Source organism: Oncorhynchus kisutch, linkage group LG9, assembly GCF_002021735.2.
Source record: "Oncorhynchus kisutch isolate 150728-3 linkage group LG9, Okis_V2, whole genome shotgun sequence".
Taxonomy (NCBI): Eukaryota; Metazoa; Chordata; class Actinopteri; order Salmoniformes; family Salmonidae; genus Oncorhynchus; species Oncorhynchus kisutch.
The window spans coordinates 39,903,121-39,915,442 of NC_034182.2; positions in this window are offsets into that span (position 1 = coordinate 39,903,121).

Here is a 12,322-nt window from a genome sequence, read left to right on the forward strand (position 1 = left end):
GTTCAAGGCCTGGGGAAGCCATTTCCTGAGAGGACCAGGGGAAGCCATTTCCTGAGAGGACCACATGTTCAAGGCCAGGGGAAGCCATTTCCTGAGAGGACCACATGCTCAAGGCCAGGGGCAGCCATTTCCTGAGAGGACCACATGCTCAAGGCCAGGGGAAGCCATTTCCTGAGAGGACTACATGTTCAAGGCCAGGGGAAGCCATTTCCTGAGAGGACTACATGTTCAAGGCCAGGGGAAGCCATTTCCTGAGAGGACCACATGTTCAAGGCCAGGGGAAGCCATTTCCTGAGAGGACCACATGTTCAAGGCCAGGGGCAGCCATTTCCTGAGAGGACCACATGTTCAAGGCCAGGGGAAGCCATTTCCTGAGAGGACTACATGTTCAAGGCCAGGGGCAGCCATTTCCTGAGAGGACCACATGCTCAAGGCTAGGGGAAGCCATTTCCTGAGAGGACTACATGTTCAAGGCCTGGGGAAGCCATTTCCTGAGAGGACCAGGGGAAGCCATTTCCTGAGAGGACCACATGTTCAAGGCCAGGGGAAGCCATTTCCTGAGAGGACCACATGCTCAAGGCCAGGGGCAGCCATTTCCTGAGAGGACCACATGCTCAAGGCCAGGGGAAGCCATTTCCTGAGAGGACTACATGTTCAAGGCCAGGGGAAGCCATTTCCTGAGAGGACTACATGTTCAAGGCCAGGGGAAGCCATTTCCTGAGAGGACCACATGTTCAAGGCCAGGGGAAGCCATTTCCTGAGAGGACCACATGTTCAAGGCCAGGGGCAGCCATTTCCTGAGAGGACCACATGTTCAAGGCCAGGGGAAGCCATTTCCTGAGAGAACCACATGCTCAAGGCCAGGGGCAGCCATTTCCTGAGAGGACCACATGTTCAAGGCCAGGGGAAGCCATTTCCTGAGAGGACCACATGCTCAAGGCCAGGGGAAGCCATTTCCTGAGAGGACCACAGGAGGCTGCTGAGGGGAGAAAGATTCATAACGATGACCAGGAAGGGTCACAATGGAATGATACCGTTCCACCTATTCCGCTCCTGTCATTAACGCGAGCCCGCTCTCCCCAATTAAGGGGCCACCAGCTTCCTGTGGTGTGCAGCGCTGCTACTGGTAGGGTGGTGTTTAGTTGAGGTTCCCATCCCCCTAGAGTAGGGGTTTATCTGGCCTGCTGTCCCACTATAGTGTCTCCTCAAACCCATTCACCCCATACACATTCACTGAGCCTGTCGAGCCAGACTTTTTCTCTGGGGTTTGATAACTGTCCCATAGATTAGCTAGCTGTGTCCACGTGGTGTTTTTACGTAACAATGACTTAACGTAAGACATAGCATCCACGTGGAAAACTTGAGACATTCCTATTAAAAAACAGCTGTGTGATATTTCAATGAGAATACCCTCGAAGTCAGTGTTTGGGGGATATATTGACACAGCGTTGAGGGTCAGCAAACTGCCAATATATCCTCAACGCCGGCTTCGAGGGCATTATCACTCTTATACAACGCGTTACCAACAATTCAGATAATGATTGACATTTTCACAAAATATTTTGATGATTTTATTCATACTATTTCATCCTTCCACGAGATATACTGTGCATTTGGAAAGTATTCAGACCCCTTGACTTTTTCCACATTTTGTTACATTACAGCCTTATTCTAAAAATGTATTACATTGTTTTTCCCCCTCAACAATCTACACACAATACCACATAATGACAAAGCAAAATCAGGTTTTTAGACATTCTTACAAATGTACAAAAAATGAAAAAATGAAATATCACGTTGACATAAATAGTTAAAACCCTTTACTCTACTTTGTTGAAGCACCTTTGGCAGCGATTACAGCATCGAGTCTTCTGACTGCAAACTAGCTACACTTAGGTTCGTTTGACCTTTTTTTCAATTGACATGTCTTGGTATATATCTATACAATTATGCCAGCTGATTCATGATTTTGACTGGCTGAGAAAAGCTGCCTATCTGTCTCATCCCGACACATTCATTACAATGGGACAGCATGAGCATCGAATTTGAATATTTAAACAATGTTGCAAATGTCAGAGAGACAGACAAGGCTTATACAAATCTCCGCGGTTGAAAACTCAATTTTAGTCTAGATGTCTATGTCTAGATGCTTTTTATAGTGGAGATCAATTCTGTATAAAAATGAATACTGTGTTGTTAATCAACAATGGTTGATAGGAATTTTTGTGACAAAATGTCACAGGCAGGACAAAGAGATCAAATCAAATTGTATTTGTCACATACACATGATTAGCAGATGTTAATGCGAGTGCAGCGAAATGCTTATGCTTCTAGTTCCGACCATGCAGTAATATCTAACAAGTAATCTAACCTAACAATTTCACAACAACTACCTTAAAACACACAAGTGTAAAGGAATGAATCAGAATATGTACATAAAAATATATGAAGGAGTGATGGCCGAACGACATAGGCAAGATGCAGTACATGGCATAGAGTACAGTATATACATATGAGATGAGTAATGTAGGGTATGGCAGCAGCCACTCAATGTCAACAGTCTGATGGCATTGAGATAGAAGCTGTTTTTCAGTCTCTTGGTCCCAGCTTTGAAGCATCTGTACTGACCTCGCCTTCTGGATGATAGCGGAGTGAACAGGCAGTGGCTCGGGTGGTTGTTGTCCTTGATGATCTTTTTGGCTGGCCTTCCTGTGACATCTGTTGGTGTAGGTGTCCTGGAGGGCAGGTAGTTTGCCCCTGGTGATGCGTCGTGCAGACCTCACTACCCTCTGGAGAGCCTTACGGTTATGGGGCGTACCAGGCGGTGATATAGCCCGACAGGATGCTCTCAATTGTTCATCTGTAAAAGTTTGTGAGTGCTTTTGGTGACAAGCCAAATTTCTTCAGCCACTGTGCCTTCTTCACGATGCTGTCTGTGTGGGTGGACCATTTCAGTTTGTCCGTGATGTGTAGGCTGAGGAACTTAAAACTTTTCACCATCTCCACTACTGTCCCGTCAATGTGGATAGGGGGCTGCTCCCTCTCCTGAAGTCCACAATCATCTCCTTAGTTTTGTTGACGTTGAGTGTGAGGTTATTTTCCTGACACCACACTCCGAGGGCCCTCACCTCCTCCCTGTAGGCCGTCTCGTCGTTGTTGGTAATCAAGCCTACCACTGTTGAGTCGTCCACAAACTTGATTACTGTAGGATATTATGAGCACTGGGAAAAGACATGATACTGTCACACCCTGATCTGTTTCACCTGTTCCTGTGATTGTCTCCTCCCCCTCCAGGTGTCGCTTGTTTTCCCCAGTGTATTTATCCCTGTGTTTCCTGTCTCTCTGTCCCAGTGTATTTATCCCTGTGTTTCCTGTCTCTCAGTGCCAGTGTATTTATCCCTGTGTTTCCTGTCTCTCTGTCCCAGTGTATTTATCCCTGTGTTTCCTGTCTCTCTGTGCCAGTGTATTTATCCCTGTGTTTCCTGTCTCTCTGTACCAGTGTATTTATCCCTGTGTTTCCTGTCTCTCTGTACCAGTGTATTTATCCCTGTGTTTCCTGTCTCTCTGGGACAGTGTATTTATCCCTGTGTTTCCTGTCTCTCTGGGACAGTGTATTTATCCCTGTGTTTCCTGTCTCTCTGTACCAGTGTATTTATCCCTGTGTTTCCTGTCTCTCTGTGCCAGTGTATTTATCCCTGTGTTTCCTGTCTCTCTGTGCCAGTGTATTTATCCCTGTGTTTCATGTCTCTCTGTGCCAGTGTATTTATCCCTGTGTTTCCTGTCTCTCTGTACCAGTGTATTTATCCCTGTGTTTCCTGTCTCTCTGTCCCAGTGTATTTATCCCTGTGTTTCCTGTCTCTCTGTCCCAGTGTATTTATCCCTGTGTTTCCTGTCTCTCTGTGCCAGTGTATTTATCCCTGTGTTTCCTGTCTCTCTGCCCCAGTGTATTTATCCCTGTGTTTCCTGTCTCTCTGCCCCAGTGTATTTATCCCTGTGTTTCCTGTCTCTCTGTGCCAGTGTATTTATCCCTGTGTTTCCTGTCTCTCTGCCCCAGTGTATTTATCCCTGTGTTTCCTGTCTCTCTGTGCCAGTGTATTTATCCCTGTGTTTCCTGTCTCTCTGTGCCAGTGTATTTATCCCTGTGTTTCCTGTCTCTCTGTACCAGTGTATTTATCCCTGTGTTTCCTGTCTCTCTGTGCCAGTGTATTTATCCCTGTGTTTCCTGTCTCTCTGTACCAGTGTATTTATCCCTGTGTTTCCTGTCTCTCTGTCCCAGTGTATTTATCCCTGTGTTTCCTGTCTCTCTGTGCCAGTGTATTTATCCCTGTGTTTCCTGTCTCTCTGCCCCAGTGTATTTATCCCTGTGTTTCCTGTCTCTCTGTGCCAGTGTATTTATCCCTGTGTTTCCTGTCTCTCTGCCCCAGTGTATTTATCCCTGTGTTTCCTGTCTCTCTGTACCAGTGTATTTATCCCTGTGTTTCCTGTCTCTCTGTGCCAGTGTATTTATCCCTGTGTTTCCTGTCTCTCTGTGCCAGTGTATTTATCCCTGTGTTTCCTGTCTCTCTGTCCCAGTGTATTTATCCCTGTGTTTCCTGTCTCTCTGTGCCAGTGTATTTATCCCTGTGTTTCCTGTCTCTCTGCCCCAGTGTATTTATCCCTGTGTTTCCTGTCTCTCTGCCCCAGTGTATTTATCCCTGTGTTTCCTGTCTCTCTGTACCAGTGTATTTATCCCTGTGTTTCCTGTCTCTCTGTGCCAGTGTATTTATCCCTGTGTTTCCTGTCTCTCTGTGCCAGTGTATTTATCCCTGTGTTTCCTGTCTCTCTGTCCCAGTGTATTTATCCCTGTGTTTCCTGTCTCTCTGTGCCAGTGTATTTATCCCTGTGTTTCCTGTCTCTCTGCCCCAGTGTATTTATCCCTGTGTTTCCTGTCTCTCTGTGCCAGTGTATTTATCCCTGTGTTTCTTGTCTCTCTGCCCAGTGTATTTATCCCTGTGTTTCCTGTCTCTCTGTGCCAGTGTATTTATCCCTGTGTTTCCTGTCTCTCTGTGCCAGTGTATTTATCCCTGTGTTTCCTGTCTCTCTGTCCCAGTGTATTTATCCCTGTGTTTCCTGTCTCTCTGTACCAGTGTATTTATCCCTGTGTTTCCTGTCTCTCTGCCCCAGTGTATTTATCCCTGTGTTTCCTGTCTCTCTGTCCCAGTGTATTTATCCCTGTGTTTCCTGTCTCTCTGTCCCAGTGTATTTATCCCTGTGTTTCCTGTCTCTCTGTACCAGTGTATTTATCCCTGTGTTTCCTGTCTCTCTGTGCCAGTGTATTTATCCCTGTGTTTCCTGTCTCTCTGTGCCAGTGTATTTATCCCTGTGTTTCCTGTCTCTCTGTGCCAGTGTATTTATCCCTGTGTTTCCTGTCTATCTGTACCAGTGTATTTATCCCTGTGTTTCCTGTCTCTCTGTCCCAGTGTATTTATCCCTGTGTTTCCTGTCTCTCTGTCCCAGTGTATTTATCCCTGTGTTTCCTCTCTCTCTGTCCCAGTGTATTTATCCCTGTGTTTCCTGTCTCTCTGCCCCAGTGTATTTATCCCTGTGTTTCCTGTCTCTCTGTGCCAGTTTGTCCTGTATGTTTAGTCAAGTCAACCAGTGTGTTTTTCCCCGTAATCCTTTTGCTATTCTCCTTTTAACTAGTCCTCACGGTTTTGACCTTTGCCTGTTTCTGGACTCTGTACCCGCCTGCCTGACCATTCTGCCTGCCTTGACCACGAGCCTGTCTGCCACCCTGTACCCGCCTGCCTGACCATTCTGCCTGCCTTGACCACGAGCCTGTCTGCCACTCTGTACCCGCCTGCCTGACCATTCTGCCTGCCTTGACCACGAGCCTGTCTGCCACTCTGTACCCGCCTGCCTGACTATTCTGCCTGCCTTGACCACGAGCCTGTCTGCCACTCTGTACCTCCTGGACTCTACCCACCTGCCTGACCATCCTGCCTGCCTTGACCATGAGCCTGTCTGCCACTCTGTACCCACCTGCCTGACCATTCTGCCTGCCTTGACCTCCAGCCTGCCTGCCACTCTGTACCTCCTGGACTCTGTACCCGCCTGCCTGACCATTCTGCCTGCCTTGACCACGAGCCTGTCTGCCACTCTGTACCCGCCTGCCTGACTATTCTGCCTGCCTTGACCACGAGCCTGTCTGCCACTCTGTACCTCCTGGACTCTACCCACCTGCCTGACCATCCTGCCTGCCTTGACCATGAGCCTGTCTGCCACTCTGTACCCACCTGCCTGACCATTCTGCCTGCCTTGACCTCCAGCCTGCCTGCCACTCTGTACCTCCTGGACTCTGTACCCGCCTGCCTGACCATCCTGCCTGCCTTGACCATGAGCCTGTCTGCCACTCTGTACCTCCTGGACTCTGTACCCACCTGCCTGAGCATCCTGCCTGCCTTGACCACGAGCCTGTCTGCCACTCTGTACCTCCTGGACTCTGTACCCACCTGCCTGAGCATCCTGCCTGCCTTGACCACGAGCCTGTCTGCCACTCTGTACTCTCCTGGACTCTGATCTGGTTTTGACCTTTATGCCTGTCCACGACCATTCTCTAGCCGACCCCTTTGGATTATTTAACATTGTAAGACTCCAAACATCTGCATCTGGGTTTCGCCTCGTGCCTTGATAGATACCTTTAAGTGTATTTCTCCACACATATTTGACCTGTATATGGAGTGAGGAGTTGATCTCGCTGAAGAGTCTGTCCAGAGTCTGAGTAAGATGAGTTTGTGGAGGCTGCTGTTTGTATACTAACCACAGTCTCTTCATATTCTACATTCAACGTGGTTTCTGCCCAGTGGCCACCACAGCCTAAATAAAGACCAAGGAATGCCTGCGTTGTGGTTCTGCTCTTATTGACGTGAACACACAAACACTCCCACGCACATACACACACACACACACACCAGACAAGGATGGTGAAGAGAGGACGGCTCATAATAATGTCTGGAAAGGAGGAAATGAAATGGCATCAAATGCTTGAAAACCATGTGTTTTAATGTATTTGATACCATACCACTCCAGCTGTTACCACGAGGCGGTCCTCCCCATTGAAGGTGCCCACACACAACCACACACACACACATATAACATACCACTCCAGCCGTTACCACGAGGCGGTCCTTCCCATTTAGGGTTAGGGGAGTTGTGGTAGAGTTAGGGGAGGGGTGGTAGGGTTAGGGGAGGGGTGGTAGAGTTAGTGGAGGGGTGGTAGAGTTAGGGGAGGGGTAGTAGGGTTTGGGGAGGGGTGGTAGGGTTAGTGGAGGGGTGGTAGGGTTAGGGGAGGGGTGGTAGAGTTAGGGGAGGGGTGGTAGAGTTAGGGGAGGGGTGGTAGGGTTAGGGGAGGGGTGGTAGAGTTAGGGGAGGGGTGGTAGGGTTAGGGGAGGGGTGGTAGGTTAGGGGAGGGGTGGTAGAGTTAGGGGAGGGGTGGTAGGGTTAGGGGAGGGGTGGTAGGGTGAGGGGAGGGGTGGTAGGGTGAGGGGAGGGTGGTAGAATTAGGGGAGGGGTGGTAGGGTGAGGGGAGGGGTGGTAGGGTTAGGGGAGGGGTGGTAGAGTTAGGGGAGGGGTGGTAGGGTTAGGGGAGGGGTGGTAGAGTTAGGGGAGGGGTGGTAGGGTGAGGGGAGGGGTGGTAGGGTGAGGGGAGGGGTGGTAGGGTGAGGGGAGGGGTGGTAGAATTAGGGGAGGGGTGGTAGGGTTAGGGGAGGGGTGGTAGGGTTAGGGGAGGGGTGGTAGAGTTAGGGGAGGGGTGGTTCAGGTTAGGGGAGGGGTGGTAGAGTTAGGGGAGGGTGGTAGAGTTAGGGAGGTGGTGGTAGGAGTTAGGGGAGGGGTGGTAGGGTTAGGGAGGGGTGGTAGAGGTTAGGGGAGGGGTGGTAGGGTTTGGGGAGGGGTGGTAGAGTTAGGGAGGGGTGGTAGGGTTTTTGGGGAGGGTGGTAGGGTTTGGGGAGGGGTGGTAGGGTTTGGGGAGGGGTGGTAGGGTTAGGGGGAGGTTGGGGTGGTGGTAGGGTTAGGGGAGGGGGTGGGGTTAGGGTTAGGGGAGGGGTGGGTAGAGTTAGGGGAGGGGTGGTAGGGTAGGGGAGGGGTGGTAGGTTAGTGGGAGGGGTGGTAGAGTTAGGGGAGGGGTGGTAGGGTTAGGGGAGGGGTGGTAGGGTTAGGGGGAGGGGTGGTAGGGTAGGGAGGGGTGGTAGGGTTAGTGGAGGGTGGTAGAGTTAGGGGAGGGTGGTAGGGTTTGGGGAGGGGGGGGTAGGGTTAGGGGAGGGGTGGTTAGGTAGGGGGGGTGGTAGTGTTAGGGGGGGGTGTAGGTTTGGGAGGGAGGGGTGGTAGGGTTAGTGGAGGGGTGGTAGGGTTAGGGGAGGGGTGGTAGAGTTAGGGGAGGGGTGGTAGGGTTTGGGGAGGGAGGGGGGTAGAGTTAGGGGAGGGGTGGTAGAGTTAGGGGAGGGGTGGTAGAGTTAGGGGAGGGTGGTGGTAGGTTAGGGGAGGGGTGGTAGAGTTAGGGAGGGGTGGTAGAGTTAGTGGAGGGGTGGTAGGGTTTGGGAGGGGTGGTAGAGTTAGGGGAGGGGTGGTGGTAGAGTTCGTGGGAGGGGTGGTAGAGTTAGGGGAGGGGTGGTAGGGTTAGTGGATGGGTGTTAGAGTTAGGGGAGGGGTGGTAGGGTTAGTGGAGGGGTGGTAGGGTTAGGGGAGGGGTTGTAGGGTAGGTGAAGGGGAGGGGTGTTAGGGTTAGGGGAGGGGTGGTAGAGTTAGGGGAGGGGTGGTAGAGTTAGGGGAGGGGTGGGGGTAGAGTTAGGGGACGGGTGGTAGAGTTAGGGGAGGGTGGTGGTAGGGTAGGGGAGGGGTGGTAGGGTTAGGGGAGGGGGGTGGTGGTAGGGTTAGGGGAGGGGTGGTAGGGTTAGGGGAGGGGTGGGTAGAGTTAGGGGAGGGGTGGTAGAGTTAGGGGAGGGGTGGTAGGATTTAGTGGAGGGGTGTAGGGTTAGGGGAGGGGTGGTTAGAGTTAGTGGAGGGGTGGTAGGGTTTGGGAGGGGTGGTGGTAGAGTTAGGGGAGGGGTGGTAGAGTTCGTGGAGGGGTGGTAGAGTTAGGGGAGGGGTGGTAGAGTTAGTGGAGGGGTGGTAGAGTTAGTGGAGGGGTGGTAGAGTTAGGGGAGGGTGGTTAGAGTTAGGGGAGGGGTGGTAGAGTTAGTGGAGGGGGTGGTAGAGTTAGGTAGGGAGGGCTGGTAGGGTTAGTGGAGGGGTGGTAGAGTTAGGGAGGGGTGGTAGGGTTAGGGGAGGGTGGGTAGAGTTAGGGAGAGGTGGTAGGGTTAGGGGGAGGGGGTGTAGAGTAGTGAGGGGTGGTTAGAGTTAGGGGAGGGGTGGTAGAGTTAGGGGAGGGGTGGTAGGATTAGTGGAGGGTGGTAGGGTTAGGGGAGGGGTGGTAGAGTTAGTGGAGGGGTGGTAGGGTTTGGGGAGGGGTGGTAGAGTTAGGGGAGGGGTGGTTAGAGTTCGTGGAGGTGGTGGAGTTCGTGGAGGGGTGGTAGAGTTAGTGGAGGGGTGGGTAGAGTTAGTGGAGGGGTGGTAGAGTTGGGTGGTAGAGTTAGGGGAGGGGTGGTAGAGTTAGGGGAGGGGTGGTAGAGTAGGAGTGGAGGGGTGGTAGAGTTAGGGGGGAGGGTGGTAGGGTTAGTGGAGGGGTGGTAGAGTTAGGGGAGGGGTGGTAGGGTTAGGGGGGGGGTGGTAGAGTTAGGGGAGAGGTGGTAGGGTTAGGGGAGGGGTGGTTTAGAGTTAGTGGAGGGGTGGTAGGGTGGTTAGGGGAGGGGTGGTAGAGTTAGTGGAGGGGGGTGGTAGAGTTAGAGTAGTGGAGGGGGGGGGGTTAGAGTTAGGGAGGGGGGGTAGAGTTAGGGAGGGGTGGTAGGGTTAGGGGAGGGGGGTTAGGGGGGGTGGTAGGGGTAGGGGAGGGGTAGGTGGTAGGGTTAAGGGGAGGGTGGTGTGTGTAGGGTTAGTGGAGGGGTGGGTGTTAGAGTTACGGGCGGGTGGTAGAGGTTAGTGGAGGGGTGGTTAGAGTTAGGGGCGGGTGTGGTGGGGTTAGGGTTAGTTAGAGGGGTCGGTAGGTTAGGGGAAGATGTGGTAGGGTTAGGGGAGGGGTGGTAGAGTTAGGGGAGGGGTGGTAGAGTTAGGGGCGGGGGTGGTAGGAGTTAGGGGAGGGGTTGGGGTCGTGTTAGGGAGGGGTGTGGTGGTAGAGTTCGGGAGGAGTGGTAGAGTTAGGGAGGGTGGTGGTAGGGTTAGGGGAGGGTGGTAGCGTAGAGTTAGGGAGGGGTTGGTAGAGTTAGGGAAAGGGGTGGTAGAGTTAGGGAAGGGGTGGTAGGGTTAGGGGAGGGGTGGTAGAGTTAGGGGAGGGGTGGTAGAGTTAGGGGAGGGGTGGTAGAGTTAGGGGAGGGGTGGTAGAGTTAGGGGAGGTGTGGTAGAGTTAGGGGAGGTGTGGTAGAGTTAGGGGAGGGGTGGTAGAGTTAGGGGAGGGGTGGTAGAGTTAGGGGAGGTGTGGTAGAGTTAGGGGAGGTGTGGTAGATTTAGGGGAGGGGTGGTAGATTTAGGGGAGGGGTGGTAGAGTTAGGGGAGGGGTGGTAGGGTTAGGGGAGGGGTGGTAGGGTTAGGGAAGGGGTGGTAGAGTTAGTGGAGGGGTGGTAGGGTTAGTGGAGGGGTGGTAGGATTAGGGGAGGGGTGGTAGAGTTAGTGGAGGGGTGGTAGGGTTAGTGGAGGGTTGGTAGAGTTAGTGGAGGGGTGGTAGAGTTAGGGGAGGGTGGTAGAGTTAGTGGAGGGGTGGTAGGGTTAGTGGAGGGGTGGTAGAGTTAGGGGAGGGGTGGTAGAGTTAGTGGAGGGGTGGTAGGGTTAGTGGAGGGGTGGTAGAGTTAGGGGAGGGGTGGTAGAGTTAGTGGAGGGGTGGTAGAGTTAGTGGAGGGGTGGTAGAGTTAGGGGAGGGGTGGTAGAGTTAGGGGAGGGGTGGTAGAGTTAGGGGAGGTGTGGTAGAGTTAGGGGAGGGGTGGTAGAGTTAGGGGAGGGGTGGTAGTTAGGGGAGGGGTGGTAGGGTTAGTGGAGGGGTGGTAGAGTTAGGGGAGGGGTGGTAGAGTTAGGGGAGGTGTGGTAGAGTTAGGGGAGGTGTGGTAGAGTTAGGGGAGGGGTGGTAGAGTTAGGGGAGGTGTGGTAGAGTTAGGGGAGGTGTGGTAGAGTTAGGGGAGGTGTGGTAGAGTTAGGGGAGGGGTGGTAGAGTTAGTGGAGGGGTGGTAGAGTTAGGGGAGGGGTGGTAGAGTTAGGAGACAATAATAAAGTAGGAAGAAATTACATACGAGGGGGATTGGAAATGATGCAGACAATTACATTGATGGAAGCTACAATCTATCTGCAATATTAAAACTGATCTACCCCCTTAAAAACAGAACTGTAACACACTCCAAACACAATGGTGATGATGATGATGATGATGATGATCACAAAGCAGCGTGTTTCTCCCCATGGGTCGTAATGACAGGGCTTTCCATTCCAAAGCCTGGTCAGAGGTTTAAATACCTACACAAAGGGTGCACATGTTGATACTGTTAAGGCAGGTCATATGCAGTCATTTCCTTTCCTTCAAAATCTATTTCAAGCCGATCTATTTTCAGATACACACATCAAATACTTTTAGACGAAATACAGTTTTAACGACCAGCTTCTTGACACGGAACGATTCTCTGCCCTATCTTTTTGACCACAGCGCCCTCGGGTTGCCAATAAAAACAGGTCTCCTACCATCATATCCCAAAATAATGCTCAATGACATTGGCTCTCACACTGTAGAAAGAAATGGTGTGCGTGGTTCAAGCAGGTTAGAGTTAGAGTTAGAGTTAGAGTTAGAGTTAGAGCTAGAGTTAGAGTTAGAGTTAGAGTTAAGGTTAGAGTTAGAGTTAAGGTTAGAGTTAAGGTTAGAGCTAGAGCTAGAGTTAGAGTTAGAGCTAGAGTTAAGGTTAGAGTTAGAGTTAGAGTTAGAGTTAAGGTTAGAGTTAGAGTTAGAGTTAGAGTTAAGGTTAGAGTTAAGGTTAGAGTTAAGGTTAGAGTTAAGGTTAGAGTTAGAGTTAAGGTTAGAGTTAGAGTTAAGGTTAGAGTTAGAGTTAAGGTTAGAGTTAGAGTTAAGGTTAGAGCTAGAGTTAAGGTTAGAGCTAGAGCTAGAGTTAGAGTTAAGGTTAGAGTTAGAGTTAGAGTTAGAGTTAAGGTTAGAGTTAAGGTTAGAGTTAGAGTTAAGGTTAGAGTTAAGGTTAGAGTTAGAGTTAAGGTTAGAGTTAGAGTT